We start from the raw sequence: 12317 nt of genomic DNA on the forward strand, positions 1-12317 counted from the left end.
GTACCCAGCGTCGCATACAGAAAATCTAATATCGACTACCGGCGGACAATGAAGTGGCAAAATATGTAGGTCACAGATGGGACTGCGTATCCACGAGAAGTATTGCATTCCTCGTTAATCCTGGGACTCGAAGACAAGCCTTATTATTATTATTTAAGCTAACATAAGAGGGAAAGAGAAAAAGAGAGAGATTGGAGCCCCGATGATACTCGCCCAGCGCCCCGTCCAATTTGTTATTGTAGTAATGCTATCCTCATTTTTTTAAAATAAATTTTATTAGAAACCAAATGAGATCAGGGCCTCATCCAATGCTAAAGTCGTCTCTGAAGACTGGCCACCCTTGAGAAATAAATTACAATTTAAAGATGCTTTACTTATTTTAAAGATTAGAAGTAGTAATACCATCTCCCTATAGAACTAGGCCGTCGCAATAGGACGAATTATAAAGACTCAAGAGATGCCTACATGCCAAAATGGAAATGTGTATTCCCGGACCTGGAAATGTGTATTTTGAGGGGCAATTGTGTATTTTTTCTAAATATAAAGAAATATACTCAGGAAAGACTAAAATCCTTCAATTTCGTAAGATACACTAATACAGGCATGCAGCAATCCAAAAAAAAAAAAAATAACACAGTATAAGAGTTCTATAAGACATGCTGTAAAGTTTTCAAAATATTCACACTTTTAGTCTTTGTCGTAGTTCATAGACTTGTCTAGAATAGGAATCAGTTCTTTACATTTGGCAATGATGTTATGATCATGGTGCTTCTAGTGTTTTATTCCTGATTCCTTAATGGCACCAACAGAAAATTCATTTAAAAGAATATGACTTTATGCTACAAGTGCATTTAGACTTAAACCAGATGCAATGGTTTGTTTGTCTGGATCTAGTGACATCTAGTTTTGTTTATGAGCGATTTCTTTGCAAGCTACCAGTAGAGTATGCAGACACCAAGCTACCAGTAGGGCACATCAGTTTGATTCCCTTTGTCATGCTAAGGGAGAGATTAACCACCATTTTGTCCATTTAAACCTCTGCCCTACTCACTTTCATCTGCTGTATTATAATAGCTTACAAAATCATATCTAAATCTAGAGCAGTGGTCTTCAACCTTTCTTGGCCTACCTCCCCCCTTTTTTTCTTTCAAAAAAAATCTGCCAGCGCCCACTCTCAAAGAAAAACACTTATAAAGAAGGTTAAGAAGGCAAATTTGAACAAAATGTCATTTTTAAATTAATTTTTATGCTGATGAGAGATGACCGCATGCCAAAGGTGATCTTCTTTGTTGCCCTCACTGGCATAGAGGAAAAATACCTGGTAGCAGATGTCCTCTGAAAGAGACAGTTGAAGAGCTATCACACAAAAGCTGCGGAACAAACATTTGAGGCACAGAGAAAAGCCATTATTGAAGACAGGCGCAAAAGACGGAAAGAAAACTAGAATAGACCGCCAGCAGACAATGGCTTTGTCTGCACAAAATTCAGGAAAATATGCAGGTCTCAACTGGGTCTGCGTAATTATGTGAAACACTGCTCTCACCCGTAATCTTCGGAATTGAAGGCGAAAACAGCCATTATTATTATTATACAAAAATGATGTCAAATAATTTGCTGTGATTACGCACAAAAGTTAATCTCACTGTCATGACTTTCTTTCAAATCCTTAAGAATAACCCCCTTTTAAATATTTGGGCCTACTGTTTTTAGTTTAATTGTAAATTTAGTTTTATTCTTTTAATATAAACATTATTATTGCTGAATTCACTACAAAAAGAAATTAAGCTAATGGGAAACTTGTGCCTCCTGCAGTCTGACAATATTAGAAATTTCAAGCTTTAAATTAGCCAAAGCAAGTTAAAGGTCTCCTCTAGTCGCTACATCCAGTCTATTACTTTGCTTATTCATTAAGTTTGTCACCCACTAAATCTTGGTTAACCATGTATGTTGATGAAAAAGCTAAAACATAACTCCATTTTTGACCACAGTTTTGGAACTTTACTGAAACATTTAAATGCAGCCACATCTCAGTTGTGCCTCCAGGGGCGAAGCTAGGAATTTTCCATCATTTGGGGGCCAGGAGGGCTTGAACTCTTTGGGGGCCCCTGCATTTTGCGTAATATTTAATTTATTTAATTAAAAAGACATTTGGGGCCCCACAAAGTGGGGGCCCAGGGGATTTTCAAATTGTTCCCCCTCCTCCCCCCATCATAGCTACACCACGTGTGTGCCTTCTATGTTAACATCCCAGCGAACTTAAGTTTTAAGTCTAATCTCTTTTTTTATCATTTGTTTCACAAAACTGTTGAAAGATGAGATTATTTTTGGCATGGGTTTGTATTTTATTTACAATTTTATTTAATTAGATTCAAATAGAAATGACATTGCAGGCTTAACTTTTTTGTGTATCATAACTTACTAGGTGAATAGTGTGAATAGGTCTGTTCTTTATTCTATATTACTATGAAGTCATTGTTGCGTTCAACCACTGATGGTTTCCTATATGTGGTCATTTATAAGCTACATAACTAGACAACTTTAAAATATTTCATCACTAACAGAATGTATAACATATGTTTTAAAAAAAATAATTTTGTTTTAATCAATTTTCAAACAGTATCATAAGACTTTTAAAAAAGCTATGCATTTTTCTAAGAGACTACCAAAACATATCCAGCTTTGCCGTTTTATGTTTTTAATGTTGTTTTAATAGTAGATCTTTTATAACTGTTCATGAATATTCTTTTAAAAATTATTTTTTATATTGCTATATGTTCGTGAAGCAGACTTGGTTTCATAACCTCATCTGAAAATGCTGTCATTCAAAGTAGAACATACTTTTTATCTAGTGGCAATTCACTAAAACTCTTAGTACGGCTGATATGCAGATAGCGTCCCCATTGGAGCCCACTGGTGACTGATCTGGAGGCTGGGGCAGATTCATCAATGGTCTGTTGGTTTTAATGTGCATAGGGCCTATGCCATAGGCTATTTAATTTAAAGCTATTTTAATAATTCTATGGAATTGTAAGCTAATGTCCTGAATGTGAAATACTAGAATCTAGAATTCTAGATCTACTACTAGACTAGTCACTAGACCTATATTTGCCCAATTTTTAAAGCTACAATGTACCTAGTCAGTTAAATTTAGCCTTTTTTTTTTAGGTCGATAAATAAAATACTAATACTTAGACTCTTAGTACTTACTTGTACTACTTGTAGCTTTTTCACAAGAAACAGACACAAGACTATTAAGCATAATTGAGACAGACGTCAATTCAACCTACACAACTATAGTCTCCAACATCTTACAAGCAGCAAAAAAATACATCCCCCGAGGCCAAGTTAAGAAATACAAACCTTTATGGACACCTGAATTAGATAAATTAGTAAAAGAAAGAAACAATGGCCAGGAAGACTATAGAAAAAAATCCTACTAGAGAGAACAAGACAACGTACAACAAATTGACAGGGCTTATAAGATACAAAATTAAAACAGAAAAAAAGAAAAAGTGGACCACAACATGCGAACAACTAGATCTAAACAAGGATGGTCGAAAGGCCTGGACCCTTCTGCATTGGCTAGCAGGAAAGAAACAAATAACAAACCCCCAACCTATAAAAGGCACTGACGACATAATAACAGAAAACCTTAAAAAGGCTGAAACCTTCAATAAATATTTTGCCAGCATTAACAAGTCAAAGCCAAGAAAACAACTGGACCAGGCCTTCAGTAATATCTTAAAGAAAGAAGAAAAAGCTCCAACAGTCAACTGTCAGATCTTTGACACTCCCTTCACTCTACATGAGCTCAATACTGCCCTAAAAAGCCTCAAGTCAAGAAAATCCCCTGGACCCGATAAAATAACAAATGAAATGATTCAGGGACTAGGACCACAGGCCCAAAACTGTATACTTAACTTTATCAACCATACATGGAAAACTAGAGACATACCACAGGAATGGAGAACCGCAAACATAATACCCATTTTAAAGAAAAAATAAACCACCTGGAGACCCAAAAAGTTATAGACCAATATCTCTAACATCCAACATTGGCAAAATGGCAGAAAAAATTATCAATAACCGACTTTATTGGTGGCTAGAAAGTACTTGCTCACTCCACAATGCACAAGCTGGCTTCAGGAAAGCAAGTAGAACAGAAGACCACCTCTTTCGTTTTATCCAGGAAACAGTAGAAGGGTTTCATGAAAACAAGCACACTACAGCAGTATTTATAGATTTGCAGCAAGCCTATGATAGAGTGTAGAGAAAAGGTCTATTTTTGAAGATGAAAAAAATGTTTATCCATGGAAAAATGTACAGCTGGATCAGGGCATTCTTAAAAAACAGAACCATCCAAACCTGATTCGAAGGTGCCATCTCTAGTAAAAAAAGTTTGGAAGAAGGACTACCACAAGGTTCAGCCCTTAGCTGCACTCTCTTTCTAATCTTCATGAATGACCTCCCGGACCTCATTTCGGCCAATAAGGCACTTTATGCAGACAACCTTTTAATTTGGACTACAGAGAAATATCCAGTGCTGACTAGATCCAAACTAAATAGAGCCCTCACAACTATCTCCACATATTCAAAATTATGGAAAATGGAAATAAACAAAGAAAAGTCAGTTTATTCAATCTTTAGCCACAGCAACAAAACAGCAAAAAGAAACTACATCCTAAAAATAGACTCTCAGCCAATAAATAAAGAAGAAAATCCAACATATCTTGGTGTAAAACTAGACCAAAGACTGTCTCTAAAACACTTTATGGCAGATTTAAAAGAAAAGGCATCACAAAGATTAAACATAATAAAACACCTAGCAGGAACATCCTGGGGAGCTGAAAAGAAAACCTTAAGACAGTTATACACTGGATATGTCAGATCTGTAATGGATAACTGTCTCTCCATACAAGTAGCTGCCAACAAAACCTATCAATCATCATTAGATACAATCCAAAACCAAGCCTTGCGGTTAATTAGTGGAGGTATGAGAACTACTCCCACAGCAGCCTGTGAAATAGACTCCAATATTGAACCTCTTAAGTTAAGGCGCAACAGAGCAGCATTAGAAGCTATTGAGAGATACAGAAGGTTGGAGGACGATCATCCAAATAAATTACTAACACAGAGAAATAGGAAAAACAACCAGAAAAAGCAAAGGACTCTGATCCAACTTACTGACGAACTAGCCCTAAAACACCACCTACCCAATAACAGAGAAAAAATTACCAGGTTTTCAAACATTACACCCGGACTAAACTACAAACAACCAACCATCAAAACACATTTACTAAATAACACCTTAACAAAAGAATCAAATCCACTGGAGCTCAAAGTAGGCACGCTTGAAACAATCGAAAGCTATCCAAAAACAGCTATCCATATTTATACAGACGGATCGGCTTTCAAAGCTACCATCAATGCTGGTCTTGGTGCCTTCCTGGTCTTCCCTAAAAATAAACACTTTGAGAAAAGCGCACCCTGTGGTGATTACTGCTCAAACTTCCAAGCCGAAATTGAGGCAATTACCATAGCACTCCAGACAGTGGAAAACAATTATATGAAGGAGTGCAACCACCATCAGATATTGTTGTCTTTACAGACTCCCAATCTACTCTGCAAGCACTTAACAGCAGCACCTCAAACAGCCCAAGAGAGTTGACAACACTCATTGTGATAATCCACCAGATGATATCAAAATTAAATATCAATATTACACTACAGTGGATCCCTGGACACATTAGCATCATGGGAAATGAAAAGGCAGATAAGCTATCAAAGGCAGGTTCATCTATGGAACAACCAGATAGACCTGTTAACTACCTCACCCTAAGGTCAATGTTAGTCAACAATCACAAAGAGGAGTGGCTCAACCAATGGGCATCAGGAAACACAGGCAGAGCCATGTACAGAGAAATGACTACGCCTAACAAACTGGACAGTATTAACTTCCTCCCCCGCAAAGAACAATCTACAATCTTCCAACTAAGAACAGGACACACACCACTATTAAATTACCACCTGAACAAAATAAACTCCACACAACTACCCCTTTGCAGACATTGCGCCCACCCCTTTGAAACCGTAAACCATATCCTCCTTGAATGCCCCTCCCTAATCCACCTTAGGCAGACCCTACTTCCACTACAGCCCAACATAACCAACACCCTGTACGGCAGTGCTGAACAGCTGAAGAAAACAGCACACTTTTTTTCCTTGGCACAGTCTGCAAAAGAGCTCACAGCTCAGCAGCAATAAAGCTGGCTAGAAGAAGAAGTACTACTTGTAGTAATACTAAAACTAAAAGAATTTAATAAATAGATCTAGATTCTAGATTCAAAATTTCAATCTAGATAATAAGATATACTTTGTGAGGTTGGAGTTAGATTCATATAATATATAAATATATACTCATACGGCATAGTCATACTCATGATACTCAGGATACTGGTAGTGGTAACTGGTTCTACTTTTCTAGATTAGATCTATATAATATATATATATAAATATTGATACCAAATATAGACTCTCTAGTTCTATTAGTAGATCTAGTAATTCTAGTAGTTAGTATAGTAGTAGTAGTAGACCTATCTATCATAATCTATGGCTATAAAAAAAATAGCCTATATACTAGTAAATACTACTATTAGTAGCAATTACTTATTACTAGGACTAGAGACAGAGACACTAGATTTAGCTGAGACTAGACTAGATCTAATCAAATCTAATCTAGATCTATATAAAAGTATAGATCTAGATATAATAATAATAGTATAGTAACAGTATAGTTACTAGATCTAGGTAACTAGTAGATCTAGTATAAGTATAGATTATAATAATTAAAGTCATTATAATTAATACTAATAGATCATGTAGTCAATAATAAATATAGACTAGATAAAAATTAATTAAGTCTAGACCTAGATGATGGTAGATGTAGTAACTAGTACATACCATTAGATAACAAGTCTAGGAATAAGCTGACACATTGAAAGGTACTCCACTTTGTTGGCATCAGCAAGATCTAGATATTCTAGGTCTAATTAGTAATAATTAGTCTAGATGTCTAGTTCAGTAGTTGAAATCTTCGCGCATCAGCGCAAGAAAAGAAAAAGTTAAATATCGTGGTAAGATTAATCCATTTCCGGCATGGATGCACTGATCTATATAGTTCTATATTATTGAAACAACTTTTTGTTTTTGGTTTTGTTCTTTTTGTTTTTGTTAGTTTGTTGTTGTTGTTGTGTTGTTTTTTTTTGTATTAATTTTTTTTATAAATTTTTATAAAAATTTTTAAAACTTTTTTTTTTTGCTTTCGCGGGAGGAATGCGTATTTCCTTTTCAGATGTTAAACCGTACTCGCGTGTCCATTTGCGTACAAAAATACGCAAGATACTTGTAGGCATCTCTGTGAAGATATATATTTTTTTTTTCAATTTTGTATACCAAAAATTAGGTGATGCTTTCATTATCTGCTGGTGTGTGAGCATTTTAAATTACACAGACTAAGATTTATAAAAAAAAATTAAAATCTAATTCTTAATCAGTAAAAAACAAAATACAAAAGAAAACTTCGGTGTATTCATAAAGTTGTTTCTGCCTTTTTTCAGAAGCTAAATCCTACTATAGAATTTTATAGGGCCTATTGATATTTTAATATATAACTATTACATTTTTGACATCATTATTCTCATATTGTGTGTTGCTATGTCTCGCCTAGATTGTAATTTGGTTCTAGATGACAATTTCACTTTTTGTGAATCGTGTGAAATTGGGAGGGGAGGGGGAGATTCATTACTAGTAGAAGAGGAAAAGAAACTAATTATTCAAACAATGTAAACTTATCGCGAATACCGAATAATTGTAAACAGCTGTATATGGGACGGGAGGCGAAGGAGGTGGAACTACACATTAATTCGGTGACGGGTGCAGATTTAGCCAAGCTATGGTAGGCCATTTAAAACAGAAAACTATGCCAAAAAGAAGAACTAGAATCTATTCAAGTTCTAAGATGATACAGGGTGAGTAGGGGAAGGGGGAGGGGTAGTTACAGAATAAATATGTAAGGCTTTCAAACTTTCAACTTTCAACGGAAAAGTCAGGAAATACACGATATAACAAAAGTATGATCTGTGATGTAATGGAATTAGCAATGTAATGGAAGTAGTCATGTAATTAATGTAGTGACGAAATGGAATTAGCAATGTAATGGAAGTAGTTATGTTATGAATGTAGTGATGTAATGGAATTAATAATGTAATGGAAGTAGTTATGTAATTAATGTAGTGATGTAATGGAATTAGCAATGTAATGGAAGTAGTCATGTAATTAATGTAGTGATGTAATGGAATTAGCAATGTAATGGAAGTAGTCATGTAAATAATGTAGTGATGTAATGGAATTAGCAATGTAATGGAAGTAGTCATGTAATTAATGTAGTGATGTAATGGAATTAGCAATGTAATAGAAGTAGTTATGTAATTAATGTAGTGATGTAATGGAATTAATAATGTAATGGAAGTAGTCATGTAATTAATGTAGTGATGTAATGGAATTAGCAATGTAATGGAAGTAGTCATGTAATGAATGTAGTGATGTAATAAAAATGATGATGTAATGGATGTAGTTTTACAATAATAGTAGTTATGTAATGGAAGTAGTTATGTAATGGAGGTAGTGATGTAATAGGAGTAGTGATGTCAGTGACGTAATTATGTAATGGGTGTACTTATGTAATGGAAGTACTTATGTAATGGGAGTACTTATTTAATGGCAGTACTTATGTAATGGAAGTAGTTATGTAATGGAGGTAGTGATGTAATAGGAGTAGTGATGTCAGTGACGTAATTGTGTAATGGAAGTACTTATGTAATGGAAGTACTTATGTAATGGAAGTACTTATGTAATGGAAGTACTTATGTGATGGAAGTACTTATTTAATGGAAGTACTTATGTAATGGAAGTACTTATGTAATGGAAGTACTTATGTAATGGAAGTACTTATGTAATGGAAGTATTGTTGTAATGCAAGTATTTAGAAAATGACGTTCGTTAAATAATGAGAATGAGGATACAATTAAAAAGTCGTCTACTGAGAGTTGAGGCCCCTGTTGTGCTCCTACACTTTTTCAAAAGCTTTTTTAAAAAAATACTTAGTAAAAATAATAATGTTTATATCTAAAAGCATGCCATTTTTTACATGAAAGAAATAGAGAACTAGCAAATTTTTTGCCATTTTCCTTCTTTAAAAAAATAAATATACAAATATTCGTAAAAAAAAAAAAAAAATATTTTTGAGTTTATGGAGGGTAAGGCCCTGGGTTGACGCACTGCTGTAAATACGGAGCTGCATTTTTATATTACGAACACGCTACAAGCGGACACTTCTTAACCACGTCAGAATTGCCAACCGTAAGATTTAAAGTAGGCCTATAGTCGTACTAATGCGAACAAAAAATATGAAAGAAATGTTAACAACTTAAAGTTTCTGACCCGTCGAAATTGATATGTTTGAATCTCTATTGTGGGGGTCCCTTTTGCTCTTGCGGAGTCCCCGGGTCAGTAGCCCCGCCTGCCATCTCTGAAATCCGCCAATGTGCATTGGAGAGCTTATATCCTTGCCATTTCCGGTCATAACAACTTTACAGAATCGGTAGGAGGAGTTCGTTAGCCTTGTCTGGCTAGGTAAAAGAAAATTGAACCTTTGCGGCTATATCCAAACATGGGAAAGGATTTGTGAGTCAACCCTAAAAAAAATAGGAGCTGATTACCCTTAGGCAGCATGCAGCATACAGTTCAACATTCTGGCAGAATGTGCGACGCCCCTTATCCCATATTGTATCGGCACTTGATGTTTTTAGACACGTCAGCTACGTGGAGAGGGGGGGGGGGGGGCTGATATGTGGGCGACATCGCTCCGAGTATAGCCAATGCCCAGGCTTTCATTTTATTATTTCTGACAGATGATCCACAGTCACTTTGCGACTGAAGGAGGCTATAATGTTTAGAGTACTGTATTAATATGTTATTGGGAAAAAAAGATACAAGAAAAAAAACAGCAAGAAAATGAATGATAGGGGCCTATCAAATCATTTGTATAATATTTTTTAGTTGAAAGCAGGTCTCTAAGCTTATTGACTTGGCGAGCTACACAAAATGTTAGAATCTCAAGGCGCGGGCCGCACAAAATTCCTTACACAATCTGAAATAATGAGGTTATTATGTAGAGCCTCCCCTTTATCACTCAGCGTATAAGACAATGTATTATGTATACAAGTAGGATAGTATATGTATGCATTTGAGATTTTTAAATATAGTACTCTGTTTTCTTATATTAATCAGACTGTCTTTTTAGTGATTATTCTAAAATAAAACACATTAAAATTGAAGTTAGCCTACATATATTTTTAAACAGTAGTTTGATTTTTTCTTTTTTTTTCGGGGGGCGGGGGGGGGGGAGTCAGGCGTGACCTCCGTGACTGTCGAAGGCGCCTGGTCAGGAGTCAGCTGACCCGTGACGACTATTAATGGGTCGCAAAATTTGGTTATTAGGAGAATTGCGTTTTAAGACGTTTGACGAACAATAGCCTATATTGCATATTGCTGTATATTGTCGGTCCACTTGCTACGGTTGCAGAGGGGAAAATACAGTATGTATTAGACCAGTGATGCCCAAAGTACGGCCCGCGGGCCAGAACCGGCCCGCGACGTAGTTTCATCCGGCCCGCCGAAACGTCGGCACAAAAGTAGAAAATCAAATCCTCACCCCTTCAAAACTGTTAGGGCCTCCACTTTTTCTCTGAAGGATTGGTACCATGACCTTTAACGATTGTGCGTTTATGAGTTTATGAAATGGGAATCTACCGAGAAAAGTGAATGGATCTTTTTTTGTGGAACATGATAATTAGCCAGCATATTTGTTTTGTAAAGAAAGTCTGGCTGTTTCAAAAACAAGAACATATACAGCGGCATTATAAAACAAATATGAAGGCCTTTTTGGTTTGAGCCGCGTATAAAAGATTGGTCAAACTACGCCTAGAGATTGGAGGGTCGATGGGAATATTAACCAAAAAGAGACAAGAAAATAAGTTGGTGGTAAAGGTAGCTACAATGTCGCTCACATTTTAAGTAGAGAAATGATCCCATTTTTAGACGCGTAAAAAATGATGACTTTAAATATCCCATTAATTAATACTAGATCCAATATTTTCAAATAGTTTTTGGAGAATTTGGATTTCATTATTTTACCTTTTATTGATGTGGCCCGCGACACGCGTGTCGAAAGTTAAAATGGCCCGCAGGTCGAATTCGGTTGAGCATCACTGTATTAGACCATAGCCAGTGGCAGTCTGTCATGGAAAAATAAATGTATGAAGTCATTATGAACATTAGTCCGTCTATCTCTGTCAGTTTTTCCTATGTTCGTGTGTAAAAAAAAAAAGAGGTAATCGCGGAATAGAAGGAAATAAAACTTGGGTGTAACTGTGTATGGAAATTAATGGGAAAATAATGGTAATAATTGTTTCGATAACTTGAATACCGCATATGAAATATTATATGCAAGGTTAAGACATTCTTGTTTTGTTCCCAGACCATGGAGCCTATCATCTATAACTCTAAAAATTTGATTGACCGAGCATTGTCTGGGAGAGATGCCATTCTTGTGAAGTTCAACAAGTGTGCAGAGAAAGATGGCCAGACTTATTTGTCAGAAGCAAAGAATGTGTTTGAGAAAATGCAGGTTGGACATTTGAAATACCTTGTTTACTTTCCGTATATGTGTATTGTTTATCGTGTTTATTTTTGTTGTTGATTAATATATGGATGTGTTTTTATACTTGGGAACTTTTACTTTACTTGGTTCGCCCATTTTCTAGTGTAATTGTTATGATTCTGAATGCAAACAAATGAATGCTTTCCCCCAACAGAATCCAATGCTCCTAGATCCTAAAGCAGATCCGGAACAAGTCCGGCAATATTTGAATGACCTCTTAGAGCAAATGGAATCTGTGCAACAAAAGTCTGAGGCATTAAAAGATCGTCAAAAGGAGTTGAAGGTTCGTCTGAAGTTCTTTAAATGAGTGCAAAGTAGGTCATTTGTAAAGTAGTTCATGATGGTCGTAACAAGAGATGCGTGGATATCATATTTCTAGTGTGCACCCTCCCCTCAAGAACTAGGTCATGACACCATTGCACAATCAAGTGCGTCTTTTGGGGATGGCAACATCCAATGTTCCTTTTTTTTTTTGTTTGTTTTGTCAATTTTGCTCTTCCTTTTTTTTAAATTTCCATCCCGCCTCTTCGCATGCACG

At 35.8% G+C, this 12317-nt stretch overlaps 1 pseudogene; it reads left to right on the plus strand.

The window, feature by feature from the left end:
• Positions 1-11596: 11596 nt before the first annotated feature.
• The window catches only part of LOC129925991 (dynein axonemal heavy chain 6-like), a 60640-nt pseudogene continuing 59919 nt past the window's right edge, over positions 11597-12317 (plus strand).

This window comes from Biomphalaria glabrata, chromosome 4 (assembly GCF_947242115.1).
Source record: "Biomphalaria glabrata chromosome 4, xgBioGlab47.1, whole genome shotgun sequence".
Lineage (NCBI taxonomy): Eukaryota > Metazoa > Mollusca > Gastropoda > Planorbidae > Biomphalaria > Biomphalaria glabrata.